General features: G+C 38.2%; 1 pseudogene across 1 annotated transcript in view; it reads left to right on the top strand.

Moving 5' to 3' along the window:
- LOC144017558 (multiple epidermal growth factor-like domains protein 11) overlaps window positions 1-27,214 on the top strand; it is a 91,831-nt pseudogene that overhangs the window by 48,145 nt on the left and 16,472 nt on the right. The window contains exons 6-15 of the transcript XR_013283209.1: window positions 11,673-11,919; window positions 12,254-12,374; window positions 12,460-12,596; window positions 16,538-16,750; window positions 17,350-17,524; window positions 19,537-19,657; window positions 20,470-20,633; window positions 20,730-20,832; window positions 24,334-24,480; window positions 26,886-27,020. The product of XR_013283209.1 is annotated as a multiple epidermal growth factor-like domains protein 11 (transcript). The remainder of the gene's footprint in view (window positions 1-11,672; window positions 11,920-12,253; window positions 12,375-12,459; window positions 12,597-16,537; window positions 16,751-17,349; window positions 17,525-19,536; window positions 19,658-20,469; window positions 20,634-20,729; window positions 20,833-24,333; window positions 24,481-26,885; window positions 27,021-27,214) is intronic.

The following is a 27,214-nucleotide window of genomic DNA, read 5'->3' as shown; positions in this document are numbered from 1 at the left end:
GTTGCCATAATAATCGACATCGGATCCCGTGGCACACCTGATCTGGGACGGCACACTGGTTGAGTAACACTGCGCTAACAAAACCATGGGCAAACAAACCCAAATAGGAAGCTCTTTGAATTTTTTACCACTTTTAATAATAGTTTCAATTAGTACGATGGAGATCTGTGCTATATTTAGTAGGATTGCAGTTCAAATTGATCATTTTGTAGCATTGCGAAAACAAGTACACTTGCATAAATATGGAACTTTGAAGAAAACTCTGACATGACATAAAGGAGGTGAATGTGCATTTTGTCACCTCTCAGAAAAGACCCTTTAAAATGTAGTCATGCATGAAGGACAGATGAATAACCTCAACCAACATTGAAGGGTTGAGATGAGCGGTACTAATCAATGTTTGACGTTTGCACTGACATTACGCATCCATTCCTTGTGAGGAGGCAGAAGATTGTTGGGCAAATTACTCAATTAACTCAGCTCCTCCTTCATCCATTTAAGCCCTTATAAAGACTTGTTTAGCTCACTGTGATCTCTGAACTGTGAGCAACATGCAGGTGGTGAAGGCAGATTTAAGTGATACGGCAATTATATCCATTCATTCATTATCTGTACAGATCATCATCATTATGGTCATGGGCGACCCAGAGTCTATCCATTTTATATTTATATATTTTTTTTCCTGAGCAAACATGATCCAACCCAATTTCCTAAAAAAGAAAAAAAAACAAAAAACGTTTCAATTACTATAACTGACTGAGGAAGTTTAAAAAAAAAAAATCACCACTGTTTCTGTACACTACTCACAATATAAAATGCAAAGAAGCACAATAGTGAATGTATGCCATTGCAAGACTGGCTCGTTTTAATTTTTGGAGTTGAAGGGGTCACACAATTGCATTTTGTGCGTAACAACTCAAGTTTGACTTCCAATTTTCAGACCTTTCTGCCTATAAACAAATTATTAATTGTGACTATTGTGGCTATCCTTGAGTCACCATGAGGGAGGTGAGTTTTAACAGCAAGTACTTAACTAATAATATAAATAATCTGGCAGCAACGCACACACCACACACGCGCGCACGAACACGCACACATGCACACGCAAATGCCCATTAATTAAGGTTGTTTGGCCACTGAATACAAAGTGGTTCTTTTAATTTGTGCTTCATGTCCCCTGAGGACAAACATATTCCACATTCAATAAAATACAGTCAAATCAGCAAGTTATCTCCGTTCATTAAAAACAAACACATTCTTACATACATATTTCCTTAAATGTTTGCTACCAGCTATACTATACAGTTTCCTAATTGCCTTTTAAAGTAATACACCACTGAAAATTCATTTTCCAGTACAGTATTCATTTAGGCAGTTTGAAAACAAAAAACAAAAGTGCAAATATCCGTGGCATCATATTCCCTGATTTTTATGAAAAGCTGATTAAGTATTAAGATCATAACATACCCTGGGCAGCGCTATTTACTTAATTACTACAATTGAAAATGTCATCTTTTCTGTCATTGTGGAGCAACAAGAAATTTGCAACTACTTTTGTCTCTTAAATAATTCCTGTTGCTCCATAAGGACAGATATGGGGAATTTTTGAGCTGTAGTTAATGTGGCCTATCATTGTGCAGCAATCAGAATTAAAAAGGTGTTTTTGTTGATTTTTGTTGAATATTTTTCTCAATTTGTGAGTATTTTTGCCCCTTAAACGTCTCCTGTTTCTCCACAATGACAGATAAAATGGTATTTTCAATTGTAGTAAACAGTGGTCTGCCATTTGCAGCTACTATAGCATTCAAATTGAAAAAAACAAAAAACAAAAAACATTCTGTTTGCTTTATAGTAGGGGTGTGAATTGGCTAGTACCTGACGATTCGATTCGTATCACGATTCACAGGTCACGATTCGATTCGATACCGATTAATCCCGATACGAATTTATAAGTCGATTGTTTTCGATTTTTTTCATTCAAATTTAGAAAATACTAATCAGTAAACTTGTGGAGTGTAAGATTTGTGTGAAAATGTATTATTTATTTATCTGAAACTTCAGTCTTATACAGGTTGTAATCTGTTTCATGTTTGAACAGCATTAACACATTCACTGCCAGTCCAGCAAAGATGCATCATTTGATGCATCATGTGTTTTTCCGTCAATGGCAGTGAATGAGTTAAAATAAAATATTTAGGCTTAATGTTCCGTTCATATAACATTCTTCCATGCTTAAGGTGTGAACCCTAACTCGAAATAAGACATTTTGTTGAATGTTTTTCCTTTAAAAATGGAAGTTTAAAAATCGATTCAGCCGCCAATTGAATCGATTCTAAAATTGCGCGATGTAGTATCGCGATATATTGCTGAATCGATTTTTTTTTAACACCCCTACTTTATAGTGATTTGTCCTATTTACATCACCCTGGAATATGTCATTTGTGGACGGTCCCTAACTTTTACTCGCCATGGTGCCCTCGTCATCGACCACAGTTTCATCTTCACTTTCAGCTGGACTCAAACCTTTGTTGAATCCCCCGTGGCTGTACTGCTTTTGAAGAAGTGGTTCATTACTATAGGGCGTAATTCACTATTTAATGTCCGCCGTGGGACGCAATAATTCCTCGTCAATGTTCTTGTACGGTAGTCATTCAAAGCTACGTGTTTTTATGCTTGTTTACAATACACATCTAAAAATGGCAGTTCCTACTACCTAATGCCAAAAAAATCCCTAAAAAAGTATGATAAAATCAGAACCGCTCAGCATGAATTGACATTTTCAATCAGGGAAGAGTTGAAATTAACCATTTCACAGAATAGCTGGTTAGTTTTTAATCAATGGTGTGTTTCTTTAAAATCACGCCCCTTTCATTCTTTTATTTTAATCTATTTGAGATTAAATGAATTATACCTGTCACGCAACATGTAGCACATAATGCTATAGAGTATTTCTGAATGATTTTCTCTCAAAATTGAAGCTTCCTTTCCACTCCTGATGTTTTCTAAGCTGTATGAAAAAAATGTGTTCCCTTAGAAAATGTCATAGTTGGAAAAGAGGTTGGAAAGGCACTAAGGGTGGTTTCGTCCAATCCGACTGATGAATTAAATAATTAAAGAATTAAGAGGTGTTTCCCAAGACTTTAATCCATGTAGCTGGATATATATTATGTAATGTACAAGTTTTCCAAAGTATATATTTGTGTGCTTTAACTGCTCTTTGGAGCACAGGGATTTTATCAGACATTTTGGTCTGTTATTTTCTATGAAATCTTTTTCCCACAGTAGAAATGTCATCAATCATGTTTGTCTAAGGAGAAATGGAGAACTGCACTGGCAGCTCACCTCAGCAACCTTTGATTACCCGTTTCCCTCAAATCCCACGTGAGCTCACGTTGGCCAAACCTCGTGATAGACAACCCATTAAAGAGTAAAACGACTTGCCTACTCGACACTGCTTCCTCACCTGCTTCCCTCCTCCTTCTCTCACCACTTCTATTTCTCTCTCTAACTGCACTCTGATTAATTTCCACAAGACGTGTTTATCATCCACTGCCGGCTTTCAGCTGAAGTGACCGGCACAATAGATCCTTTCCACCTCACAGAACTGATTTGGCTTTGGCTTGAAAATAGCTAAAAAAAAATTATTCATTCGCTCTCTCCTTCCACTTTGGTCCACAGATGAGGGGCACATTAGCACCTTCCATCCCTCATCCCACTTCTCTTCAGTTTGCAGACTTGACCCGCCACAAAAAAAAAAAAATACAGCAACAGTTGTAGATATATAGTAGACAAAACCCGAAATAATTAAAAAGGAAAACATATTTTGAACTGAGTACTTATTTTGAAAATATAATGTGCAACTTGACAAGATGCTTTATAGGCAGAGTAAAGGCTAATAGAAGTGGAAAATAGCTTTTCTCTTCAAGTGAAAACTGTATTATTATACCAGGCCTTAATTCAAGGCACTCACAAAGGCAACTGATGCCAGTCGTGGCCCTCTTTGTGTCTGTTTTACGATCAGGAACTAGAATTTAGAAGAATAGAAAATTGCCATTAATTTCATGCAGTTTTAAGAAAATAAAATGCTATGTGGGGATTTCTTATAAATGATGTGTTATTGTATTTTGGGGGGGGGAAAGTTCATGTATCAAATGTACTAGTAGCACTTTTTTATTGATAACTACACTCGAAAAAGAGAATTGTTGACCAACTTAATTGAATTGGTTCAAGTGGTAACACACAAATGAATTCAGTTAATCCAAAATGAATATATTAAGTTTAATGAACTCAAGTAATTAAAGGGACAGCAACATGAAAAATCAAGTTTTTGGAGCTTTCAGTCATGTTAAAATACTAATTCTTCACAAAAACATGACAGAAGTTGTGTTTTCCTCCATTCGCCCCTGTATGAGAAATTCCAGCTCATTCTGCTCTCCAAGCACCAGCCCTTCCCAACCTGAGAAAACGAGCTGTTGGCACTTTTTGACGTCATTAGGTGCGACCCACCACTGCACCGCCTCTGTGGACTAAACGCACGCCCACTTTCTCTGAGACCTCCATGGGATAGTGACAAAAGTCGCCTTTATCAGTAAGCATTATGTCCAAATGAATTCAAAGCAATCAATTATCCTTCACATTTGCAATGGCAAAGTGCAATGACAATTGACCGTCTTAAAGTCACAAATCTGGCTGACACCTGTGTAAAATACAAGTACAACTTTTGCACTGTTGAACCTACCTGAATGAATAGTATAGTGGTTAGTGGGCTTGCTCTGTAAACAGCAAGTCCTGGTTTGAGACCAGCTCAGATTTTTTTTTCCCCCTCCTTCTTCTTCCCTCAACTCCCCTCCTCCGCCACCATTTATTGCGCAAAGGAGACATTTTGTTTCAAATGTTTATTGAAGAATTGATGGCTTGCATTCAGAGGAGTGCTCAAACGCAAAGCTCCAAACAGCAGACTGCAGTCGGCTCGCCGGGTAATCACCCGGGGGGAGGCGGGGTTTTACTGAACCGGGCGTTTTACTCCCGCGTTACAATTATAACCAGGAAAACACCCAATATTTCATAAAAAATTACATCGCCATGGTGTCAAATGTAAGATTTAATCATTATATGCCTATAGTTAACTGTTGGAAGTGCTTAAAATACCGTTGTGTAATCACTTTAAACTTAATGAGCTCATAATTAATTAAACTTATTATTAAACTTTAATTAAATTAATTAAATCGTGTGTTACCACTTCACTTCAATTAAGTTGGTCAACAATTCTCTTTTTAGAGTATACTCAGAAGTTAAGTACTCGTACAGTCTGAGATAAAAGTTTTATCTACAGACTTTGTCTGAGGAATATTTTTCATTTTCTTTTTTTAATGGGGGCCTAATTGTCTGTAAAATGTTGAAATTGATGTATGCCTCAATTGTTGGAGTGTTAGTAAAATAATCCTCTTGTAAATCCACCCTGTGGTCTGGTGGGTGCCTCCTTTTCAGTAATGTGCTCGATGACGCTTTGACTTCTAACCCAAGCTAAATGGAGCCTTCAGCGCAACTCAGATTTAAGGCCCACTTTGCATAAAACAAGATCATTAAAATATAATTAGCGTACATGAAAGCAAGGTGGAACATTTGTCAACAAATCCAATTCAGTCAAAAGCCATCAAATGAACTGTTGCCAGATCTCATGCAACACTGGACAGTAAATATGTTGAGAAAGTTTAATTACAGCAATTATACAGTCTTGAAACCTTGTGAAAAGGGCAGTGCAAGGAAAGTCACATTAGTTGTGGATGAGTGCAATTTTCTCAAGTATGGTGTATCTTCATCATCAAGACGCACAAACATACTGGCCAGTCAGTGTTCCTCTCAACTGACACCCTGTGAGCTCTAAACTGTTTCATCCATCTGGTCTGCCCGCCCCCTCATCGACCCATGTCCCAAACAGCCTGAAATATGCTGCCACTAATTACAATTATTAATTGGAAGTAGGAAATCAATGGTTCTGAATTAAACACAAGTGTGAATATAGGTTTATGGGTCAATCGTCGCCTAATAACTCAACTTTGTTTGACATAGTTTGAAAGGGCAAACTCCTGAATGCAATTTAAAAACAACACATTCCTTATTTTTCTAGCTGTGATATCTGTAAGTTGCTACTACAAATATATGATGTGCTACATTGCTGGGCTAACTTGCCACCCTGCTGCTTGTTTTGGAAAATATTGTTTATTAATTTGTCAAGGGACCCTGTGGCAGTCTAAAAATGCTCTCATGAAAATAGTTAAAGCCGTCTAAATATGTCAACTTGAATAAAGTGCTGTGCACTGCGGGGAAATAAATCCGTGCAGCTAGAAATATAAATGGATTGTATGTCAATGAACGTTACACAAGCACCCACCACTATTCTCCACGTTAAACACTTCACCACATAAATTTGTCTGAATGTGATTTATCCTGCTTTTAAGTTATAACTTGTTCATGTAACATTTTTTTTTTTCTATTTGACTAATATCTGGGTGATTAAAAGATCAAGTAATGTTCCTACATGTTTTAAATCCTTTAGCAAAGCTAATCTTAATAGTTTTCTTGTTTCAGTTTGCGATAAATATCAAATTGTCATATTTAATAACGTATGATAGTTGACTTCTGTTGCCTGTAAAAGCCAAACTGTTACACAGCATTTGTTTATTACTACATATGCTCCTCTGAGTTAGCTTTGCGTCTTGCTCAACCACAAAGTGATAAAGATTTCACGGAATTAAAAATGGATGAAATGAGCTCGAGGCTGTAAGCGATACTATGGTCTTCATGCATCCGTGTGTGTGCCTGTTCTGATTGGTGATTGGTCATTGGTTGTTGCATGACATTACATTTTTGTTGAGCAGAGCGTCCGCTGGCTGACAGCTGTATGGATTTTTTACTTCTTGCCTGGGTTATCAGATTGGCAAACCTAATGACAGTTGCAGAACAGCTTCATGATCATTTATCCATCCATGCATCAGAGTTCAGAGAGGATGAGTCTCTGTTCACTATCTGCCATGCTTCATGATGCTTACGCTTAAGAAAATTGAAGTTGTTTTCATTTTTTAGATGATTTGTAATTATAAAATAAAGACTGAACGCAAGCCATTGCAGAAATAAGAAATACTGTGACTGATTGAAGTAACACGGCAGCAAAAAATCATAGGCAGATGTGAAAATAAGGACACAATTTAAGTAACTGAATTATTTATCATTAATATGTTAAAACTAGGGGTGTCCGGCGATTAAAATTTTTAATCGTAATTAATCGCATGACTTCAGTAATTAACTGACGATTAATCGCAAATTTTATATCTGTTCTAATTGTACAATAAAATGCACAATAAAAAGTTTTCATACTTTTGACATAAAGTGGGAAAAATGTTAAATATAAATATGGCGGCATCTTTTAGTCATTGATACAGTATTTTCACAATTCATAAAATTGAATTAAAATTAAAAAGATGTAATGTACTGTAAAAAAGCAGCGTAATCCTGATTTGTGTTGAGCTCATTTTTCTGCCACTAGATGGCATAGTTGCATTTGTAAGACAGTGACAGCTCAGTGCATTTTTCTTTTCATATTAAGAGCTATCTCATCTTTTACATGAAGTAAAAGTGAAATTCTGCCCATTATTAAAAGCCTAAAATACAATATTACTGCTAAATTTTAATGTGGACGTGTCTGCTGAGCACTGGAACTTCTCCAGTACAGACTTTACAATTAAGGGCGGGTCATTAATCGCGCGTTAAAAAAATTAATGGTGTTAAAGGAACTTTAAATTAACTCAAAATTAACGCACTAATTTTGACACCCCTAGTTAAAACGATAAACATCTTTAAACTCTTTTCACTTTAACTACAAATTATGAGAGCATAAAAATGTCCATTTCACCTCACACAATTTGTAAAATACATTATCATTAAAGTGTAAAAATTAATTGAATAAATGTATTTAGTGTGCATTGTTAAGTGGCAACGATATATCAAGCTAATTGCTTGTGCTGGAAGCTAATCTAATAACTGGAAACATATTGTTAAAGAAAAAGCAAGAGAAAAAAACAACAACACGTTAATCATTTGATGCCGGCTAAACTGAGCTCTCACGAGGCAGACTGAACGTTCTCTGCATGCTTCTAGTTTGTGCTCGATTATTTGGTGCACCAGTTCGTATTTTCTGATGTTACATGATTTAAAGATGCATTGTGGAGATTAAACTGTTAATGTTAAAGATTTCTCTACAATCGCGCATGATCCACCAATGCCCAGATGAGTACAAAGAGTCCTGACTGTGACTGCGCCTATCAACTCGTATCTTCACTTCAGCGTGGAATGTCCAGTATTGAAACACAGTATTGTGCACTCTTAGTGGAATTGGCCCCCTGAGTGTACTTAAATGGCCTGAATGGTATTGCTCTCACTACTGGTCAGCCTCAGTGTCATTTGCCAGAAAACACCAGATTTGGAAAATTTGCCATTGTTTCCCTGGCCTAGTCATAGATGCCTGTAAGTCATGTGCCTTTGACCAATCATCATCCCATACATATGCTGGTATAGTAGAATTTATAGATACAATCCCTGCATGCTCTTCAAATTCATCTCAGGGCACACTGATATAGTTTTTGCTTAGCATTTTCCTGAAAGAAAAACAACTCAACCAAATGACTGCCACCTGATAATGGCTAATGAATGATTTGACATTTGCATAATTTCTTGTTGTGTCAGGAAATAGCTGTGCATTGAAACCCTTTTGTCACAAATAACTGGAAAGACGAGACAGAGGAGAATGTCAATTTCAAGTTTGCCTATAAATCACAGCACAGGTGATGAGGGGTGTGCTCAAAAAATCGATACGGAATACATCGTTGCGGGCCTTACAATACGCATATCAATACGGAGGCGTTCAGAATCAATACCGCACATTCATTCATAAAGTTTCCCAGCGTGGCTCTGAAAGCTACTCCTTGCTATGCAGTGCACACACATTTCGTCCAGACATATCGCTGGCGGGAAACCGGAAGTGCTACAACAATAGCATTAGAAGAAGAAAACATTTTTGCCATCCAGCACAGTAAAAATATCGTTTGGTTATACATAAGACTGTTTTTAATGGATATAAAGTAATGCAAATTATCGGCAGAGGTGGGAATTCCGTAATTATTGACAGGCTGTCCCTCAGTCCATCACTGACGGACTGACGAATGATGAGACACTTTTTGAAAAAATGACCAAGTCATTTGTGTGAAGTGACTAAGTACAGATGGAAGTGGGTTTTCTTCCGTCAATGTAATTGTCACTAACCGGTCAAAGAGAAATTTCTAACGGGCAGCAAAATTATTTCAACTGCCGAATACTGTCATGATCTGTGTTTTTGTTTAGGTAGAATTTAGTTTTGTTTCATGTTACGTCTTGCTCATTTTTTTTTTTTTTTATCTCGTTAACCTGATCTTTTGTCTACCAATCAGCTCCCTCAACACCTCATGCCTGGTCCAGGTGTTCCTCGTTATCTTGTCAGTTTGCTTGTATTTGGTTCTTTGTTTTTGTTTTTTTTGTTTTTTTTTCAGTCCTTGTTGATTCATTGTGTTTGTTTCTGTTATCTATTGCTATATCCCCAAGTCATGTCATGTCGTGAGTTTAAGTGTTTGTTTGTTACTTTGAATGTTTTATTTATTTAGTTAGTTAGTTAGTTAGTTATTTTACTGGTACTCACACTTTTTTCCACTACAAAGCTCTGCTATTTTATCAGAATGTGGTTTGCCTGAGATTTGCAAGGGGTGCAAATTACGCACACAAATCCCAATGATTAACAGGTGATGTCTGTAGCCAATAAAAAAATCATTTCACATTATTGCCACCCTATTTGGCCGCACATATTGAACATGCCAGAAGCCGCCACTGCTCTGAAGTATTAAAGGTAAAGACTGACTACACCATTGAGTAACTGAAATCTATTCCTTACTGAGTAAGACCTTGTCAAAGAGTATTATTCTGTTCTTAATTTACTGGGGGAAAAAAACAAAAAAACTTCTGCTTAGTGCCAGCAAGCTACTCTTGATCAAAGTCATTCGTCATTTGATTTGGACTCTTTGCTGCTGAATAATTGAGGCTTTGAGAGGATAAAGGATTTGATGATGCTGGCTCATGAGTTAAGAGTAATAAAGAGAATTCCCCTATCTGAGAGCAAGACAGAAGATGACGGGGGCAAGTTGGGAGGAACTGATGTGTAAAAATGTGAGGAGATAGAGAGTACCTGTAGGATGAAGAGGGAATGATGCTTACTTTTTCTAAGTCTGCTCTGAGTTCTGTCCAAACATTCAATATAATACGTACAACGCTGCTCATCCCTCTTTGGTTTGTTTCAGCACAGTTCCATGAGTTCCATGTAACTATTGCTGTGTATGAATATCTAGAAGATACAGTAATGAAGACATTATCAGAAGACTACGTGGGTCATTCCACCTCAGATCACCCAGAAAAAAATGGCATTTTTAAAACCCACCCCACCCTTTCCAATTTCAGGGAAATTTGGTGTAAGGGTAATTCATAGCATAAAAAGCCAAAATTTCCACTTTCAGTTTAATCGCAGAAAATTCTTCACTTTGTTTTGCAAAAATGGGTGTTGCCGCCATATTTAAAAATGCTTTTTTTTCAGCAACAACTGGTCTAATTTCAAATAGTAAATGTACTGATTTTTATATAGTGCTTTATCGACACCAAAGTGCTTCACAAAGCCTCACGTTCACCCATGAAAAACCCAGGTATCCCTGGAAAGGGGAAAACATAAGGAAATGTGCATTAATTGGTTGGCCAGTGACAGGAAAAAAACTTCTACAAAAATTAATGTTGAGATTTATTTAGCAATAGATCTCTTTACATTTACACTGTATTTCAAATTTCCTTCGGGTCATACCAGTATAGCTTATATAATGTTTGTTTTTTAATTGTACAGTTTTGACAATTGTGGTTTTAATTGTTAGCCTACTTTACTTTATTTATTGTGCATTAAGTCTCTTTGGCCCTAAAGTTTAGTTTATGTGCCCCTAAATTTAAGACCAAGTTCACTTGTAAATTCTAGTTGGTTAAAAAAAAGGTCCATTTGATCCTTTTGGATCTGTTGCTGTTTGAAATAGCACAATTTATCCATTTGTTGAGTGGTAGGCTCGCTTATGCCCAGACATTTTCTGTCCACTGTCGGTACCAGATGTGATTGGGCTGCAAGATTGTATGCCTATAATGTATTTGTATAAAGTAAAATACTTCTTCATACAAGTCCATGTTTTCCCTCTGAATAATCATTCACCACAATTCAATTCCCAAAGACACAAAATTTTGCCGCTTCTATCCTGTAGCATGACATCTTCGGCCGAAGTGTAGGCCACAAAGTATGCCGATACAATCTTGTATTCCCACCATCACATCTGGTATCGACACCATAACACCCGGTCCACCTGCCTGGGGACCGACCGATGTCTCACTTCAAGGTTTGATCAAAAGTTGACAGCTCTGATTAGTGCGCTAGCGATTACACATTAATTATTGTCAATGTGGAGGTTTTGGTTTATTTTTTCGACCTCAGTGACTCCTTGACACCTGAGATAACATCAACAATTGATGAATGTTCACTAATAAATCACCCCCACTTCTCTCTGCTTGTCTAGCCTGTGAAAGTGACTTCTGGGGTCCCCACTGCACTAACCGCTGCCAGTGTCGCAACGGCGCCAAATGTAACCCGATCACAGGAGCCTGCGTCTGCACAGATGGCTATCAGGGCTGGCGTTGTGAGGAGCCGTGTGAACCCACCTTCTACGGCAAGGACTGTCTGCTTGAGTGCCAATGCCTAAATGGTGCAACATGCCACCATGAAAGTGGCGAGTGCCTCTGTGCACCCGGATACACTGGGGCCTTGTAGGTAGCTTCTCATTGTTGTTAATGCCTAACTGGATGCATTTTCGTATATATATATGCACATATATATATATATATATATATATAATAATAATGATGATAATAAATGTTAACAAATCCAACTTATTTGATATAAAACTTTTCTTTAAAAAAAGGTACTTAAAATAGTTACTTTTCCTGGTAACGAGTAACTTTTATTATGAAGTAATTCAGTTACTAACTCAGTTACTTTTTTGAGCAAGTAATGAGTAACCAAAACTAATTACTTTTATAAGGTAACGTTCCCATCACTGTATGTAATTTACTAAAATGTAGCAATGTTGTTTTGGCCCAGTTGCGAGGACCCTTGTCCGGCAGGGAAGCATGGCCCCCTGTGTGAGCAGCGCTGTCCGTGCCAGAATGGCGGAACGTGCCATCATGTGACTGGGGCGTGTTCCTGTCCTGCTGGTTGGGTGGTATGAGGGACTTTGCATCCTTTGTTTTAAGACAAAGATGCCAAATTTCTAACCAGTGTAAGGTCTTGTCATCCTCCTTTCTCAGGGTCCCGTGTGCGCACAGCCGTGTCACTTTGGCTCATTCGGCATCAATTGTTCCCTGGAGTGTACGTGTCGTAATGGAGGCCTGTGTGACCACATCAGCGGTCAGTGCCAGTGCACTGCTGGCTACATTGGAGAAAGGTAGTGAACATTAACGGACAATAAGATTATGCTGAAAGAAGGTGTAACATTTATTACAAATTACTTTGGGGAATAACATTAGTCCAAGTAGAGATAGTGGATCAAAGTCTACGTAATTATTATTTCCTTTTCTTTGAAATAACACCTTCAAGATTATTTTTGTGAACTTTGGCTTGTTAACATAAAAAGGTTTGGGATACATTTTGAGGGTTCCCATGTTAATAGTTAGTTCCAAAATATCCAACACATTCCACTTTTCCCACGGTATGAACTGTACTGCTGCGATTGGCTGGCAACCAGTCCAGGGTGTCCCCCGCCTACTGCCCAGAGCCAGCTGAGATAGGCGCCAGCACCCCCCGCGACCCTTGTGAGGAATAAGCGGTCAAGAAAATGGATGGATGGATGGGTGAACTGTACTGTTTGCTAGATACAGAACTTGAAAGCACTTAGGATTGTGTTTGTCATACACTAACCCGTTATAGATTAGTTGATTGGCCTTTTAATTGCATTTCTTTATTTAGTGCAGCTTTACGTTGGTTGAATATTGACCCTTCAACAAACAATCACTACTTAATGAATTATTTATACTGACACATTAATATGCACTGTACAGGTGCTGTTTTTCAACATTGCTAGGATGGAATAATAATCAGCTGGCATCTTCTTCTCTAGCTGATTAGTAACAACCTTTAGCTAATTTATTGTAATCATATATGAGAGTTTTTCATCCATTTATACAGTAATGAATGTTGAGCTGATGCCATAAAATGGCCTTAAAGTGGACAATCAGATCACCAGTACAGTACTCCGATTTCAATCTCTAGCCAACTCACATTTCCCAGAGGGCACATATGCATGCAATCTCCACATTGCTGTCATATGATGCAATATATAGAGTTAAGCAGAATTGTAGTTCTGAATTCATTTATTTGTTATTTGAGAAAAGCATTCCTCAACATTCCAATTGTAGTATTGCAGAATAGAAATTCTTTTTTTTTTTTTTTCCATTTTGCTATTTGATGTTTTTGTGTACTGTTTTCCCATCATCTCCAAAACAATAATGGAAAAGATAGTCTGAAGCATCACGTCTCTCTTTGTTATCCTAGCCATGTATTTTTTTACTTTTTATTTTTTTCTCTCTGCCCACCATTACTCTCAATTGGACCAAATTACATCCATTTATTTCAGGCCAGGACAGGTAAATTAACCTACACGGAATAATACCTTGAGCAAAGTTCTCTTCCACCCTTGTCCACGTTGTAATGGAATTAGCAAAGATAAGAGTCTCAAGTACATCGACGTGATTTGAACGTGACACCGAACTGACATCCTGGCTAAGACAATTTAATTGAGTGATTTGTCTACTTTCCGGTGGCTTCAGGTAGCAGATGTTTGGAGTATGTGGAGATGTTAGCCTAACTTGGCTTTCAATTAGCATAAACAATGTTCTATTAGGAGGTAACGCATTGGATCTTTAAGATAAATGCGGTGGAATCAGGTTCTTCTCAGATTTTGAAAAGAAATGCTGGAGCACAAGGATTGCTTAAAAAAAAAAAAAAAACTGTCGTGCAAATTGCCTCATGCTTCCACACTAAATTTTAGAAACTTAGTCACTCACTCTTGACGAGAAATCTGATCAACAACCTATTGTGACTAGTTTTTAGCTTTTTGTTTGTTTGTTTTTTACACCATATCAAAACATTTTACAGTGGCGTTTGTACAATAGAGAATTGGGTCAAATGTTTTGGGATTGCTGGTTAATAATTTATGTGCAAAATGAATTAGTGATTAAGCCATCCATTTTCTATACTGTTTACACTTTTTAGGAGGGTCGTAGGCACCTCTAGTCTGTCCCAGCTAACTTTGAGCAAGCGGAAAACTACACCCGGGACTGGTCGCCCGTCAGTTACAGAACATGCGGAGACAGACAGACAACCACAAACTCTCACATCTGCATCATCACTGAGTTTGTTTTTCTTTGAAAATTAATCAAGAAAATATTTTTTTTCTTTGAAAATGAATCATGAAAATATTTTTTTTCCTTGAAAATTAATAAAGGGAGACCTTAGAGCAGGGGTGTCAAACATAAGGCCCGCGGGCCGGATCAGGCCCGCAAAGGGGTTTAATCCGGCCCGCGAGATGATTTTGTAAAGCTTGAAAAAAAAAAAAAAAAAAGTAATGTTGGATTAATTAATCAGCCGGCCACAATCAAAATATATAAAATTTGTAATTTCACAAGCAGTCCTCAGATGAGCAATGCAACTTGTACAAGGGAATCGTCCAGGATGTCATTATTTTACACACAACTTAAAGTTACAGTTTGTTTAATTACTATTATTATTATAATTATTATTATTATTATTATTATTATTATTATATTATTATTTTTAATCATAGACCAACAAACGTGTTAAATACGACACAAATTCAATTACTCGTAACACAAATAGATATGACAAGGATTAGCATCTTTATAATGTAATATAATATAATAATAATATAATAATAATATAATAGAATGTAATATAATGTTATAATAAAACAACTGCGCCACGCAATGCATTCTGGGAACAATATATATGCAACGCATGTGATTTAACACGTCCAGAACTCAGCGTTGCCGCGTTCCATTTGCATTTATATATATATATATATATATATATATATATATATATTTTTTATTTTTTTTTTGGAACAATATCATGACAGTTGAGCTCCGTAATTTAGGGCTGGCCCACAAATAGCAAAAATCTGCGTATAATTTACGGCACCCGTTTTTAAGTTATATACCGTTATTTGACGATGCGGCCCACTTGGTAATATATTTTCCTCCATGCGGCCCCTGAGCTAACATGAGTTTGACACCCCTGCCTTAGAGTGTATTTCTCGGAGACCGCATACGCACAGGCCACCAGTTGCACATCCCACATTGTGTTGTGAGAAATGGATTTGTCTCATTTGATCCATTCAATTCATGCCATTCAATGTCAAGAGTTCACTCATGCTCATTCCCATTCAAACTGTCTCTTTTCAAGCTACGACCTTGAATACTACTAAGAGTGTCAGCGTACTGTGTGTCCTTTTGGCCTTAGAACTATTTGAATGCGCTTCATGATACATTTTATGTGAGCATACATTTGGATGAGACCTCCATCCTTCTCGTGAAATACAATTTAATGTTAGATGAGCATCAAATTTCATTTTCAACTAAATGCCAAGGGGAGCTTGTATTTTCCTCATTTTGATGTCATCTCTATACAGTCTGCCTTTGTGTTTTACACTATCAAGTAGATCGTTAATGAATCCATGTAGTGCACTTTGTATGGTCCAATGACTGTCTTAACGGGCTGTATAAATAAAGTTGATTTGAATTGAGTTGTTTGACTGTACTCTTGTCATGTTTCGGGTGATGCAGGAATAATGGGTTAAGTTTGAGTTGAGTTCATGACCTGTTGGGTGTGAGGTCAAGTGTCTGTCTTGTACTGATGTAACCATCACATAACCATCATTTAGTTTCAACCAGTTTTAGGCTATGTGATGTCAGTCTTTAATCCTTTAGGTGATGTCTGGACCTATGTGATGTTGTCCTTTAGTCCTTTACTTGCTACAACCAATCAGATCGATTCACTGTCTGTAGGTGCAGTCATAGAAGTGTGTGTGTTGCCGGATTATTACTCACTGTTCCTCGGTGCATCTCCGCAACCCAAGGGGGCTTGGCGTCTCGTGATTCTCGATGCATTTTCGTTGTTTTTCGTCTAGTCAAGTTATGTGAATAAAATAGTTAAAACCTTATTTGTGTCTGCGCTTTGGAATCCAACCCTTCAGCACACGACAACTCTGTTGATTGTTTAAGTGTCAGTGTGATAAAGTATTATGTCTGCTCTATAACCAAATTTATTTAAAGATTTTGTGAAACAGTACCCAACTTCATCTGATCATAGGTGCCAGGATGAATGTCCAGTCGGCACTTATGGGCCGCAGTGTGCCCACAAATGCGACTGCCAGAACGGGGCGAAATGCTACCACATCAACGGGGCCTGTCTTTGCAACGAGGGCTTCAAGGGTCCAAGCTGCCAGGACCGCTTCTGTCCAGCTGGAATATACGGACTCCTCTGTGACCAGGACTGCCCCTGTAAAATTGCAAACACACTCAGGTGATCAAAAAGTTGAAGCATCCTAATATACTTTATACTGTACATGTGTTTAGTAAGCTTTTTATATGCAGCAGCTGATTGAATTTTGATGTGACTTTGTTCCAGGAGTGTTAAAAAATCTGAATTGTAAACGTAGCCCAGACTGTAGCGATTACATCTAATATTCGATGATGAATAGAAAGTCAGCTTAATTCAACAGTTTCTGCTGATAATAGAAAAGACATTATGGCGAGGAAAAAAAGGGAATTCGATGAACAAGGTGACAATGCTTGCGTGGAACTTTTTACATCAGGAATGCATAATCAGGAATAACTTGTTCAAGGACACTGACAGTCCTGAAGAGAACATAGAGGCAAACATTTTACTAGCTGATGTATGATGACCAAAACATTTTCCACTACCAAAATTGTATATTAAAAAAAACAGGTCATGTCCTGAACCAAAATCTTTAAATTTAGTGATTACTAATAGGAAACATGAGAAAAATGTATCCCACAAACATCAAAGTTATTACCTGACTATAGTTCTTATTTCCAAGTTAAATGTCTCCAGCTGTCCTTGTATATTTATTTCCTTCTTTCGAATGTTCTTGCTTGTAGCTGTCACCCTTTGTCAGGTGAATGCACATGCGCAGCAGGATGGACTGGACTGTTCTGCAACGAGACGTGTCCAGCAGGTTACTACGGTGAAGGCTGCAAAGAAGTGTGTGCCTGTGCTAATGGCGCCGACTGTGACGGCATCACTGGAATGTGCATGTGTGCTCCAGGTTATATCGTAAGTTCAGAATTCATACTGCAGATATGAAGTTTAAAATAAATACATTCATTAGGAGTCGCCTAAAAGTATAGACATTCAATGTATAGCCAGTGGCTATATAGCACCAGTCAAACATTTGAACATTATCATGTAATATCATGAGAAACATTTGGCCAATATTGTAAATTATGTACAGAAGACTATTTAAACCAATTACATTTTTATTAACATGCTCTGCCAACTACTGGGCTCGTATTTGTTTAAATTCTAATTTCATTTCATTTCACATTAACACTTATGAACCTTTTCGAGTCTTTAATTAACCTCAAATGCATGTTTTTGGGTTGTTAGAGGAAGCTGGAGTACCAAGTGAGAACTGAGTGTTACACCCAGAGTTTATATGAATAAATAAATATGACATGTTATTTGTTTGTTGATACAATGCAAAAGGGTATAAGGGCATATTTACAATATCTGAGTTTCTGTTCATGTTATGCTAGAGATGCAGGTCTTTGTTGAAATTTACTTCCACAGACCTGTCCACCATTTTCACTTACAACTGTTTACAATATTTTCAAAGAAATGTATTGTTCAAAAACATCCGGGAGAATATTTGTATTTTCAGCCTCCAAAACATTGTAAGCAAATGGTCACAATGACACTTAACTTGCCTTTTCCTCTTTTAACAAACAATGACATGATCCAAATGAATCTTTTATGCACCATGTCCCTCGAGGTGCTCTGTGTCGTTGTCACATGCTACACTAGCAACATGGAACTGCAGTGAGTGCTGTTTTTTGCGTACTCGGCAGGACAACAAGCAAGTTCCCAGTGGGTGCTGGAATCTACTAGGTCTGCTCCTTGTCAGCTATTCTGATTTTTGATGAAGGTGCAAGTGTGAAGGGGGTGCCCAGTTTTGTCAAATTTGCTCATTTTTGTCATTTCCATTTTTTCATTAACTAAGACAGCTAACCTTCCTTGCAAAAGTAGTGTTTTTATTTGGGATGTCACGTGATTAATTTTTTTTTATTTTATTTTTTTATCGTAACTCATTGTTTCAATAGTTAACTCACGATTAATCGCAAATGTGAACTCTCTTCTAAATGTACAATAAAAAATAAATAAATAAAAATTTTGATACACTTGTTAACATAAAAGTGGAAAAAACTACTGTTAAACTAATAGAAATATGACTGCATCTTTGAGTCATTGATACAGTATTTTCATAATAATTCATAAAATTGAGTTAAAAGTAAAAAGATTTACTGTGCTGTTAAAAAAAACGAGTGTGATATTGATTTTGGTTGAGGTCATTTTTCTGCCACTAGATGGCATAATTGCATTTGTAAGATGGTGACAACTCAGTGCATTTTTTTTTCATATTAAGAGCTATTTAATCTTTAACATGAACGAACTTGTGGAATTCTGCACATTTTTAATATTGTAAAATACAATTTGAACCAGTCTCCAAAAATATATGCATTATTATTAAATTTCTGAAATTGTGAAATTTTGACGTGGATGTGTCTGCTGCGTTGCAACTGGAATTCCCCCAGTACAGGCTTGTTTGCTATGAACTTAGTGTGGGCAAGGTCACTTCGTCACTAACCACTCTTGTTCACCACACTCCAACCTTGAAAATACATTTCATATACCACAGCAGTGCTTGTTTTTGGCCATTCTGTGTCTATCATTGACTACAGTGCAGCAGTACATCTCGATATTGAACCCTTTGCATGTTCTTCCATGCTCAAAAGCAGCTTCGTACAGGTACTCTTGCATCCTCCCACATTGCAAAAACCTGTATGTTTGTTACAGTATGTGCCATGTGATTGACTGTTTGGTACAGAGTGAAGTCCTTTTCTCGCCCATTGTCAGATGGGATCTCTTTCAGTTTCTCTGTGACCTTGAGTAGTATAAATGATACAAAATGAGTATATCAATCACTGTATCCTGTTGCGTAAGCATCCCCATATTTGCACTCTGTTGTTGATTTCCATTTTTGTATGTTTTTTTTTTTTTTTTACTAGGGTGAGGACTGCTCTATTATCTGCCCTGCAGGCTTGTATGGAACCAACTGCACATCGTCATGTTTCTGTCACAATGAGATATCGTGCTCACACGTCGACGGCTCGTGCATCTGCAGAGAAGGTTTTTAGCCTGTTTGTGCTCATTCTTGTCCCTTCTTTACATGTTGACGCTAACCAGAGGGTGTCCCCTACTTTAACCCCTTCAGAACCATAGACATGACATATTTGCGTGTCTAAACCAATAAAAGGCATAATTTTGATGATGTCAACACTTCTGGCTCATGATTGGATCCTAGCTAACCAATCACAACCACAAGTTGATTTGCATGATGTTCATGTTAAAAATGTTACATATAAGCTTGGTAAGTCTACAACACGTTCCAGCCATATTATCCTGGCGTCCACTATAACAAATAAAAACACGAAATAACCTCCAAAAAATGCTTTCCATGTTGCTCTTATGTAAAATAAGTCATAGGGATATATTCACTAAAAATGTGCTGCGTCCGGCAATGTTGCAAAATATTGCACCACAACTGCACACGCAGTCTGCGCCCAGTTAACCACCTATTCACTAAGGATATTGCTCTAATCATATAGCGGCACAAACACGCCCACAAATTCTGACAGCTGGTAGCAAATTTGCGCCTGATTTACCACACATGGCAATGGATTTGCGCCAAAAACATGGTTGTATAGTAACAGTTGCCAGAAAGATGACATTAATAAAGTACAAATTATTTGTGTGATCATTTATTAAAAAATATATTTTCAGAGGTTGATGTATGCATATAGTATGCATCTAGCACGTAAAAATTATCGAAAATCCTCCTTGATCTATTGATACTCATCTCATGTATACAAATCTCTTTTTAAAAGTCCGATGTAAACAAAGTGCCAGATAACTGACTGTCAATTTGGTTTTGTGTCCAGGTTGGCAGGGATTTGACTGCTCCATCCCATGCTCCAGTGGAAACTGGGGTCTCACTTGCAATCAGACATGTCAGTGTGCTAACGGGGCAGCCTGTGACCCTGTTAATGGAACCTGCACGTGCTCTCCAGGCTGGAGGGATGAACTGTGTGACATACCATGTCATGTTAGTGTTCACAGAGATAACTCTTTTTTTTATATATATATATATTTTGTCTTTACCTGAAATTTCTGTATAGATGATTTGTTTTGCGGCTTGTAGGAGGGGTCATATGGCCTGGACTGCAAGGAGAGATGTGACTGTGCAAATGCTGATGGCTGTGATCCAGTCACTGGCGCTTGTCGCTGTGTCGCAGGTTGGACAGGTAAGACATGCACCAGATATTCTTCCTGAAATTGGAACAGACTTCAGCGAGCTGTCCTGATGCAGCAGGCCTTTGACATAACTGAAAGCTTTTATCTTGATTTATTTCGTTGGAGATTTAGTTAGAGAAATGATGCAGGAGTCACTTTTGCATTGTGCGCACAAATAATCCAACAGGTTTGGTAAAGCAAACTCTATTGATCACTCAGTCTATAGAACCAAATGTTTGCTGAGCAAATAAAGCAGGTACACAAGTGCACTATCCTGCAGAGGGATCTCAACAGAAGAGCTGGACAAAGTGGTTGGGAAGATGGAAGTCTGTGCTTCTTTGTTTATGTTGCTTGTCCTGCAACCCGGAGGCGGAAAAGTGGAAGACGATGGATGGATGGATGGATGGATGGATGTAAATGCAAATGAAACAAGAATATTTTCGTCATCACACATTTTGCACTGGACGAAAACTAGACTAGACTACTGGACTTAAACTCTCATTAATAAACAATAACTGGGACTAAATCAGTATGCAATTTCGTCGACTAATGAAGACGAGACAAAAATGTACTTCACTTAATAAAACTGGACTAAAATCTATGGAAATTTTACTTCATGAATTAACACAATTAATCCAACGGCAATAATGTTCCAACAATGATGTTAATGCAAATGATAACTAATCCTGTCTAACTTACTAACTCATAGCATGGAGCCACTGTAATTGTGTATGTGAATTATTTTTTTTTCATCAAAAAGATGAGGAAAATTTTGTGGGAAAAAATAGTTTGTTCAACTGTGATTGGCTGACAACCAGTTCAGGGTGTACCCTGCCTACAGCCCGAAGCTAGCTGGGATAGGCTCCAGCACCTCCGCAACCCTTGTGAGGGAGCAAGCGCTTCAGAAAATGGATGGATGGGTAGTTTGTTCAACATCTGCTGACAAAAAAATATACAGGGATAAAATGATTGTCCTGATTAAAACTAGACTAAAACGTTGACAGTTTTTGTTGACTAAAACTTGTCGAATAAAATAATGTTTTCTTGTACTAAAATAAAGACAAAAATGGTACATTTATTGTCGACTAAAATTTGACTAAAAACGGGATGAGGTTGACTATGATAAAAACGAACAAGCGTGACTGAATCTGGACTAAAACTGAGACTAAAAATGTCTGATAAAATTAACACTAACTCACGCAATGAAAAATCTACACAAGAATCAAATGTAGTACTTAAGGACTTTGAGGCAGACATGGTAACCACTACCCACCAAGCTGCCGTGTTAAATCTTATTTCTGGATGTTGTGATGATGATATAATGATTGATGTTGTGCTTATGCTGGTAGAAAAAAATACTGTTGATTTTACATTAGAGAGCATGATTAGAGTTAATGAAGTGGCTTTGCTTTGATTGGTATCGTGTTCACCTTTGTGAGTCACCATTTCTCAATTTGCGCAGGGTTTTCATGACAACACTCTGGCGGACAGGGCAACTGCTTTGCACTCACAGTATGGCTCAAGGATAGTTTATTAATTGAATCATTATAATGGCTGCTGACACTTCACTCTCATATTCTCTCATATTCTATGTCAAAGGAACTTTCTAATGAGCCGATGATATGCCAAGTTACAGAGGAGGGATGAAGAAATTCTCTATTTGCACACTCGTCCTGTCTTGTCCTGCTGTGTGTGCGCGCGTGTGTTTGTGTGTGTGCGTTGGGTGTGGAAATATGAATTAATGTACTGTGAGTCTCACGAGTACTGCAGCGCTAGCAGCTCTGATCCATTCTTTAAGACTCTCTCTTTGGACACAAATGTAAAACTGATGAAAGACGGAGACATGAGAATGATTAAAGAGCTAAAAAGCTTCGTCTGATTTTGAGGATTCTGGGGGTTTGCCTAAACTTGTAATACATTTCTAACTGACAGTACAGTAGTAACCTACATTAGCAAGGAAGGGTATGTTTATCTGTTTTTTAAACAAAGTTTCAGTACTGAAACTCCCTGTCAAATAGATGTGGCTCTACCTTGTGTGCCCACAACAGCTCTGACTCATAGGGACCAGTACAGAGAACTCGTAACATTTGTCAGCACATTCAATAAGTCCTGGAATTTGAGAATTTCCTTCAGAATAGTTAGACTATTTCCAGAAAATCCTGATAAAGTCATTGAGTGACAAGTTCAAGGAATTTCAAATTATGGAAACTGACCTCTGCTCAAGTGGATCTTGAAAATAGGTTGTTGTGAATTTTGGCTTGTCCCAGTCACTCACATGATTTGTTTGGCACAGTTTTATGCAGGATGCCCTTCCTGATGCTTGAGTCTGGCCATGCCTGGTTATTTGGGGCAGCGACTGAGAATCAAACGTGTGCAACAGAAACACTTTGTCACAATCAGACTGTGATTTACACTGAAATGTTTGTAAATATCAGGAACAAAGCATTTAAAGGGGAAGTCAACCCAAACAAAAAATCTTGACAATAATATGTTTTATGTAGTCCCACTAGTCCAAATACTAACCTGGAAATAGCCAGTGCGAGTTCTCCTCAATATCCATCTGGTACCTCTCCACGGTAATTTGGTCGGGAAAGGCGGGAAATTCTGTACAATAATTCGAGCTGATTGGACGATGTGACATTCTGCACGTTTGTTTTAAACAATCACGGCCACAGGTGAAAATGTCGCCTTCGTTCTTGCCGAAGGGGGGGAAAGCACGAATATAAGCACGCTGTTCAACATTCGACAAGGAAACGGTGAGTAATTCTGCGAGAACACAATTAATTGCAGCGTTCATTCGTCCATGTTAGGTTTGTTTTTTAGCTCCCGCGTTGGCGCTGGCTTCCTGGTTTTGTCACAGTTGCATATCCCGCCCCCAAACACAATGTCGCTCTGTGATTGGTCCGAATCACCAGTGGTTCAGAGCGGCGGTTATCAGCGGGAGCGGTACAAGATGTATTCTCCGGGTTTGTGAACTCACAAATACCGCGAGAATTCATCTTGCGAGTACAAGGTTAGTGGAGCTATGGAAAAGCTGAAAAAGTGTTGAAATCAACTCCGTGAGAGTCATTTCCTTACTGGGCTTTTTGCTGTGAACAGAAACATTGTGATTTATACAGAAATGTTTTTGAATATCGGGAACAAAACATTTAACAAGAATAATGCAGAGACCCACTACAGCAGTTTTACTTTCTTTTCATCAGACATCTGAGCCTAAATGAGACACGAGCTGACTGTGGCTGTTTTGATTTTGGTGGTGCAGCTATGCCATATTGTAAACCATGTGCCCCTCCTGTGCTGAATTTAAAGGACATAAAAGAAGCCGCCTACATTTACCGGGAAGCAAGTCTGCTATGTTAATTCTCATGACGACGCAATACCACATTTCTTTTTTTTTTTTCTTTTTTTCTTTAAAGAGAGCTCGGAATTGTTCATTTGGCAGTCTTACCGATTCAACATCTTATGATCATTGCAAAAGCACTTCTAACCGCGTGCGTGTTGGTCTTTCACAGGTGTCCATTGTGACAGTGTATGTCATGAAGGACATTGGGGACCCAACTGTTCTTACAGCTGCACGTGCGTGAATGGAGGCTCGTGCTCCTCTGATGACGGCACATGTGTGTGTTCTCCTGGTTACCGTGGCACCAACTGCAAACGAAGTAAGAATGCCAAATGCACTCCCACACTCAAAAGACTGAACTCTTAAAAAATAAAAATAAAAAAATACTTCAAATGTATTAATTTGAAAACTTGGACATTCAAAAAGTCAACTTAAAATTCTGAACTGCTCACTAATGAGTAGTACCAGTACTTAACCCTGGACTCCCACTCATATATGGAAGCACAATCTTGGAATATCGTGAATAACAGTAGAGCAAATCTCCACCATGGTTCTATCTTCGTAAACAGCGCAACTGAGGTGGGGCGAAAATGCTAATGGAGTCTGACTCTTTTTTTTTTTTTTTTTCTGAGCACAAGACAAGCTGTGCATGTTTGCCAGTTTGGCAGACTGGTTTCTGCAAAGTTGGCTGTGTCATTGGAAATACGCTTAGCGGAGATGTGACAATTTAGGAGCAGAAAGTCAATCTAAACTCAGGCCTGCTCAGACCCCTGCCAGCCATTTATTCAGGTCGCAGCTAATCAATATCGAAACTGTGTAGCCTTACAAGATGAAAAGGAGCCTAGTCCCTGTTTACATGTCTTAATTCGATCAATAGCCACTTTGTATTACAGATAATGACTTCAGCATATTTTTAGTTCACGGCTGTGTTTAAAAACAAGGGTTAGCTCCACTACTTAATCATGTCCCAAAGTATGCTGCTGGATTGACGCCAGCTCCGATAAACCAAGTGAGGATCTTTACAACTACAATGGAAACCTTCAGACACTGTCCTAAGCCTTCTCCAAGACTCCAGGCCACTGTATGGAGCCTCACAGAGGGTCCCACAGGGGTCTCCCCAACAACATCCAACGTGGTTCTGACCTGCTTGTTGTGACCGATGCTGCTCTTGCCGCTGCTGCAGAAGAGAATCCCCCGACCAAACACGCCATCCATCAGAGGCACAAGAGTTACCTGAAAGCCCCCTCCTCATCCTTCACAAGCCAGACTCCATTTACTCAACAATGTTATAAATGAGGGGGTGAAAGAAGGCCGCCGTTGTCGCACTAAACCCAACCTCAATACAATGTTCTCTTGGTGCTACTTTTAATAACGATTGTCAATTCACTGGTTGGGATTTACTGTTTATTTTTCATTGTGTAACCTTTTTTTTTTTTTTTTTAAAGTGGAAGTCAACCCAAAAGTTATCTTCACAATAATGTGTTGTACGCGCCCCCACTACTGTGTAAACACGGAATTTGGAAGACTATTGCTTTGTTGGAATTTGAATTAAGTTACAAAATCCACCCCTTTTAAACTATCTTAGGGGGTGGCCATTTTGTCACTGCCCGCCAGCTGAAAATGACATCACAGTTGCTCAGGGCTCAGGTAATGACCAGTTATGGCGCTGCTTCAGAAAACAGGTGAGCCATGATTGCTTGTTACCTGAGCATTGAGCAGCTGTGATGTCATTTTCAGTTGAGAGAAGGCAGAAAATGGCTGCCCCCTGACAAAGATTTAAAAAAAAAAAAGTGGATTTAGCTGCTTTACTCATATCCCACAAATGCCATATTAACTCATTAAATGCCAGGCATTTGAAGCACCGCCATCCCGAGTGCCACCCATTTTACAGGATTTTAACTAATGTTTGACGACCTATAGAATATTGTGTTCGATGGATATATAACCATGGGATGTATCGAAAGAAAGCTTAAACCCTCATATTTCATCAGAAAAAAAAAGTGTGTCTCTAGCATTGGGCATTCTTGAGTAATCAGCAGTAGAAGAGATGCAAGTTTAACCGAAAATACTGTTTTTGCAACAATGATGAAACTATACTCCAAAACGCTGACAATTGGTTGAGGTTCTCTAAAGGAAAACATACGGCGATGGCCATTACCGGAAGGGGAAACACGTCATGGTTCTTTGTTCATAGAGTCCATTGCATGCTTGAAAAGAGGGACTTGAAAAAGTGGATAGAACAAACTCTTACGTCTGACAGTGTATGTACATTGTTCATGGCTTTTCATTTAGAAATGGACTACACACACCAGCTTTCCTTTGTTTCCTCCTGCATTGGTGGCATCAATTGAAGAGCGCTTGGTTCAAAGTTTAGTCAATTGTCTTAATTAGAAGTGTGAGATAAATGGTAGAGTCTCTATGGCCTGGCTTTCCACTTAGGCTAACATCAATTAAAACAAATTAAAGGTTTTAGCAAGACTTATGCGGGAGGATCAGTGGTAGAAAGCAAACAAAGCAAAAGTAAGGCAACAGACAGTCTGACACAAAGGTAGGAAATGAAATATAGCCAACAAATACAAATATGCGGTTTGGAAATGCTACAGTATATGAATATGGGTTGGAGCATTATCATGATTACAATAATAAAAATGTGTCTCTCCCCAGCAGAATGGGCCTCTCCATTCCAGACACTTTACTCATCTAAAATTTGTGTGTGTTGTGTAGCATGTTCACCTGGTTTCTATGGCCATCGTTGTAGCCAGTCGTGTCCTCAGTGCATCCACAGTGACGGGGCTTGTCACCACATCACCGGCCACTGCGAATGTTTGTCTGGTTTCTTTGGCACCCTCTGCAACCAGGGTAAGTTGACACTTCAATATTGCAATTGCCATTTAATATGTCCATATTTTTTCGAGGTCCTCTTTTAACAAGCAATCTGTAATCTCCATTATCATAAACAATATCAGATTTACCGTACATAAATGTTTTAATCATGGGGAAATTGACCATGGATTACTACGAGTGTCAATGTATTTATCTGCTTCAATTAGAGT

Source organism: Festucalex cinctus, chromosome 4 (assembly GCF_051991245.1).
Source record: "Festucalex cinctus isolate MCC-2025b chromosome 4, RoL_Fcin_1.0, whole genome shotgun sequence".
Taxonomy (NCBI): Eukaryota; Metazoa; Chordata; class Actinopteri; order Syngnathiformes; family Syngnathidae; genus Festucalex; species Festucalex cinctus.
The sequence above is the reverse complement of the archived record's forward strand: the minus strand, read 5'-3'. Positions and strand labels throughout refer to the sequence as shown.